Below are 6,146 nucleotides of genomic sequence, written 5' to 3' on the forward strand. Positions count from 1 at the left end.
GCGGCATTTGATTGGCTATTTTGCTACCACTGTGAGCTGTGATTGACTTAATGGGAATGTCACTCATACAATGCAGACTGCACATGTTGAATACACATGTTATATTAAAGAGGCGAGCTGTTTTAAAGAAGAATTTCAAAACGATACAGCTCATCAATGCAATTTTAGAAACTAATGGGTGGGCTGCCAAAAGGGCTGTATGTTTGACGCCCCTGCTCTAGACTTTATGTTACAAATGCAAATTAAATAAGAGAACCGGTTGAAATAATAACCTGGACCATTATATTTTCGAGATACTTGAAAATGTGTGTTGAAAACCATATGGAAATAATCCCCCACCCCCTCCACACTTGACACAGTCTTTAACACATGGGAATTGCTAAAATCACAGAAAATGTATTATAGTTTGCAAAGTGTAAATAAGCTGTGTGATGAGTCAAAAGGGTTTTGGTTTCTAATTCAGCCTTCCAACAGTAGTATGGCTAGCCCAATGATCATTTAGAGGTATCTCAAATAAATGTATAGATATCTCTAAATATTTTAAGATATCTCTAAATCATTTCCAGATACCTCTAAATATTTGAAGATATATTCAAATATTTAAAGATATCTCAAATACATTTAGAGATATCGCAAAATGATTTCCAGATATCTTTAAATGAAGCTTTAAATTAGATATCTAAAATGCATTTTCAGATATCTTTCAATCATTTTAAAGATGCATTGCTGTGCTCAGGATTAGTCCTTGGAACACAGGAGGAGTCTGTGAAGCTGGAGGGAGGAGGGAGCAGGGAGGAGGGGGAGTGAGCAGGGAGGAGGGGGAGTGAGCAGGGAGGAGGGGGAGGGAGGAGGGAGCAGGGAGGAGGGAGGAGTGAGCAGGTAGGAGTGAGCAGGGAGGAGTGAGCAGGGAGGAGTGAGCAGGGAGGAGGGGGGAGGAGGGAGCAGGGAGGAGGGGGAGGGAGGAGGGAGCAGGGGGGAGGGGGAGGGGGAGGGAGGAGTGAGAAGGGAGGAGGGGGGAGGGTGTTTTGTTGCATATAAGTGCTGACTGTTTACTTTTTGTTTTCTTGTTTTACTCCGTCCTCCCTGACACAACTGAACACTAAGAGAAACAACGAGTCTGTCGTCAGCCAGACAGAGACGGCAGCTGAAAAAATGACCAGTGCTATTCTTTTGTTTACATATTTAATCCCTCACAGCAATCCCCTCACAGTTTCCTTTTATTTATTTTTTTGTAAATAAACCTTCTTTGTCACTGGACTCTTGTTATCTACACACCCCATCATACCACAAACTGTATTTATCTAAGAGTGATCAGATTCCATGTAACTTAAATAGATATATTTGAAAAACACTTTTATTTAAAAGTAATAAAATGTCTCTACCAGGGTAGCGTTTAGGCATATTGAAATTGGGTATTATGGAGAGTATCTCAGTACCTGTGTCTGTGTGGTGTTCCTTTTCCCTGGTGCTTTCATGACAAGTGCCGTCCCACATACTGTTTTCCATTTGAGAGCTTTATTGATTCATGGTATCGTACTGATGTTTCAGGGAAAATTGCGTAGAATTAAAAACGTGTCATCCTACTCCCATACATGTGTGTGTGTGGGTGTAGAGTGTGCATGGCAACGGATGATGTCATTCCGAGGATCAATTGTACATTTTAGTGAGATTCCCTGAGAACATTTTGTTCAGTCCCCTGAACTAAGCTCGAGTGATAATCACATGTCCTTTAAGACACTTGTGCCTGGGTCAGGTCAGAAGTCACTCTGATGTGAAACACCTTTTCATGGTATTCTTAGTATTTCTCCTCCATCCCCAGTAGCAGTAGCCAGCTGAGTTGTATTTCAGCAATAACACCTGGAGGGTATTTCTTAAGATTATGGACAGTTTGACACGAGTGAGAACTAGTGCATAATAATTTCCTACTGTACGTAGAGGATATTGCGATTTATATTTTAGTGAAGATATGGAATGTATTTCTGTTTTATCTTTTTTTCTTAGGGATTTTAAATTGTGCATTGTTCCCGCTGGTTGAAAGTAGTTCCTTAAAAATCGTCCTTAAGGAATCGTCCTGCTTAAATGAATTTAAATAGGTTCCATACTGTGTGTCAGCTGCAATGAGAGCTGCTATGTAGCAAGAGAAATTTTATACAAACTGAGTAAAGCTATAACATAAGTATACAAAATAAGAGAAGCACAGTACAGTGATTTGTGTTAATGACGTTTAATTGTAATGCAAGAATTTGACATTTTACAGTGCAGTATGGAAACAGATAGATTATTGTACCAGGAACTGTTGCATCATCATTGACGCAAATGAAAACAGATCCCCAGCCCTGTAGACAGATGTACAATTGATAGAAAACATGTCAAAACAGTAAATATGAGCCGAGGAGAAGAGCAGTCAATTAATTTATGTTTCTGAAGTCTGATTACAATGTAGGCATCTTTACATGTTCCGGGAAAGCCATGGCAGCTGCTATTTTGGCAGTTTAGCGTTTCTGAATGGTCTGATTGTTTATTTTTATTGAATGAGGAAATGAAAGGGAAGTAAATGAGTGAGAGTCAGGATCTACCTTTGGTAAGATGTTATTGTTGGGCAAATCAGGCTCAGTTTATTTTTAATGCAGGACAATTATCATGCAGCAGGTATGCATTGCTGTTATGAAGCGTAGACATTTTTTTTTAATTTTTATTTTATTAGTATGTCCAATTATAATTCCCCCCCCCCCCCCCCTGATTTTCTCCCAATTTGGAATGCCCAATCACTTTTCTCCTCACTGCAGAAATTTCCCACATGGCTCAGGAGACCCAAAGATTTAGTGGGCGTCCTCTGATCCCACAACCAAGCCAGCTTAGTCACGTTGCTGCTTGTGTATTCGGGCAGACGCCTTTGTTGTCTTTTCTCGGCAGTCCGTCACATTGCTGTTTGTGTACTCGGATAGTCACGTTATTTGTTACCGATTTTAATACACGCATACTGTACTCGAATTTAAGACACAGGCTATTTTTGAGAAGCAAAAAATTGTTTAACAAGTGTGCCTTAAATTTGAAGGAATACTGTATTCATTGGTAGTTCATTAGGCATCTCTTAAGTTAAAATCAGTGCTGTACAAATGAATAAATATTTAATACAAGGATTGAGCTGCTCAATGGAAAGATTACCTGTAATTCAGTGAGTGTCTGTTCTGACACAAATGTTTAACAAATTATATTAAAATAATTGTCGGTATACAGCAGTGGTACTCAACTCCAACTCTCGAGATCCAATCCAGTCCAGGTTTTTACTCCAAGCATGTTCTAATGTAGTTAATTGAAGCTATTAACTAATTTAGGACCTGGTTGGAATAAAGACCATGACTGGAATGGACCTCGAGGGCCAGAGTTGAGTACCACTGCTGTATACAGTATACATTCAGTATGTAATTGTCAGTGCAATTCAATTGGTCAAATTAAGAAACAAATGGAAAAACAACAAAAATGTAATAAAAGAAAACTGCATGCAATGGAAAAAAAAATGCTTAGATTAGTGTGTCATGTGATTCCCCTTTGTTAAGCAAAAAGAGCTGGGTGTAGTACAGTAGGGTTAATGTCCTTGAGAAAACAGCATCAGCTGTCACTGACATATTAAAGACAACATCAAGATATGTGCATCAGTTCACCCCACAGTATGTGGGGTGTTGCATAATTGCAGCTGCACTGTAATTATTACACCTCATACTGTAATTTGTATGCCGTTTAAAGTGAAAGTCAGATGTTTTATTGTTGTATAAAAAGTGTGGGAATACCAGCATTTATTCAACATGTTATATTAACAGAAAATAAAATATTGAATTTGTAGATTTGATTTAAAGGAGACACAGCTTAATGTAGTTAGTTCTAAAGCCAGCCATCCAGCCAGCAATGGTAATTTCAATGGCCTTGGAAAAAAATATAATGTGGCAGGTAAAACAATGGCAAAGAAGTGCCATTAAACTGCAATAGATCACCAGGGTGTTCTATTTCATTCCTTTATGATTTGATTATGAACTAAGAAAGTTCCAACTGTGATACTATTCCACCAATGGTTCAAACCATTGTACAGGTAGCTGCTGTTACACCATCATCACCACTTAGTATATAACCGACTAATGCCATTGCACTTCCTTTAAAGAACACTTGGTAAGAGAACATGGACACAATTCAGAAAAGGTCATTATGCCAGAAGTAGTTGTAATATTTCACATTGGTTAATTTACTCCCAATTTAGTATTCTCAGTAGGTTACTACTGGTATGCCTAAGGTAACAAAATACTCACAAAACTGTATTACTAATGAAATGTTGTTATTTTATAAAACTTTTTAACTAACTAATGAGTAGACCAAATGCATTTAAGTGCTTATTAGCATAATTATCCACCAACCGGTCTCAGAAATCCAAGGTGATAGTTTACAAAACGATGGTTAAATAAAATGAGGAAAAGGCATATTTTAATTAAAGATTGCCTGTACAAAAGACACCCCAGGGCTGTTTTGCCAGATATACTTTCATCCCAACAGCTCAGCAAAATTATTTTGGATATCTGTGCAGTTGATTACATTGTCCTTTTATACCAGTTGTTTATTTATTTTAAGAGGCTACATGTATTAAGAAGTGAGTCTCTTCATTGTAACCACCCATGTGTTGCAACCTGTCAAACCAGTTGGTATGCATAGGCTACTAATGCTTAGGTATATCAGAGGATCTGTATGAAGAAGGGGCTAATATTATTACCAGAAGCTATTTTAAAGCTCTTGTTTTGTTCATTTATTTTCACATAACCATTAACAAAAGTATGTATTTTGTGCTGCTAGAATCCATAGGTCTATGTTTTTTGTTGGTAACCCATTTGCTTTCAGATTTTAACATTGACAGTCACAGACACTTCTGACATTTAAGTATGATAATTCCTCAGGAAAAAATAATAATTAGTAGACATTCAATCCATTTAAGTATGCAAATATATTGTTATATTTAATCAAGCACATCACAGTGAATCAGAGGAGCGAATCTCATAACCTTAACAGGATCTTTTATTTTCCTAAAAAACTTTTGATACTTCCTCTATAAAATTCCAATTCAAAAAATAAAACAGATTTGGTTGTCTTGGTCTATCCTGATTACTGTAAGTATCTTGCACTAAAAAATGATCTTTATTATAACATGGAAAAACATTTTTGCGTGTGTGGTCTTGAAAGCGTTTGTGCTTTTTAGAATTTATTTTTGTAAACGTCTAATACAACTGTACATTTCAAGAGGCAGCAAGAAGGGTAATGTCTTTATTAATTGGTTCTTTATTTGCTTCATTGAATCATCACGAGGAGCCTTTTTTTATGTAAGCAAGTAAGAAAATCACTAAAAATCACCAAAAAGTCCTTGGTAATTAAAAAAAGAAAAAGTGGTTTTCATCTACCTCCCACTTACAAAAATGCAGAAGCTTTCGGAGAATCTACTGTGTGCCTGTGTGGTCGTGAGTCAGATCAGCTGCATTAGTCTCTGAGAGTAGACAAGATGAGTACCAGAGTTAAACATAACAAAGAGCACAACGAAACATACTGTAGCATGGGGAAGACATTGTGGCTCTCATTTTCCACATAAAGCTATTTTTCATTGGTAAGCGGAAGACACACAGTTTTATTTTATGAAGGACTCCTGCTCCACTAAGTTCATGAAAGAGCTCAACAATGTATGATAAGAGGATATAAAAAACATTGGAGAAATGAGTAGTGCCAGGAACTACCTAATAAGAGTTAAAGATAAGAAATGGAAAAAGGCTTGTTCTAAAAATATAGGCTCCCCAGCCTTTATTGTTCAGGTATAAACTTGATCTTTATTATGTTGTTGTACCTGTCTTCCAGTTAATGAAACTATTAGCATGCAGCAAAAACACAAAACCACAATTGAAACAAACAAGAACCCAGTTCATTTTTATGAAAACCCCACCCTCAGGGGCCATAAACGAAAACTGGCAGTTTAGACTTGTGACTTTGCAGCATGCAAACTAATGGTTTTATTTACATCTTGTCCTCAGTTGTCATCTTCCACCTGTTTGCTTGACCTAAATAACAAGTCTTATCAAAATAAGAAGAAAATGAGTATAGTAACTTGAGCTTGATGCACTCTATAC

The sequence above is a fragment of the Acipenser ruthenus genome, chromosome 7 (assembly GCF_902713425.1).
Source record: "Acipenser ruthenus chromosome 7, fAciRut3.2 maternal haplotype, whole genome shotgun sequence".
NCBI lineage: Eukaryota > Metazoa > Chordata > Actinopteri > Acipenseriformes > Acipenseridae > Acipenser > Acipenser ruthenus.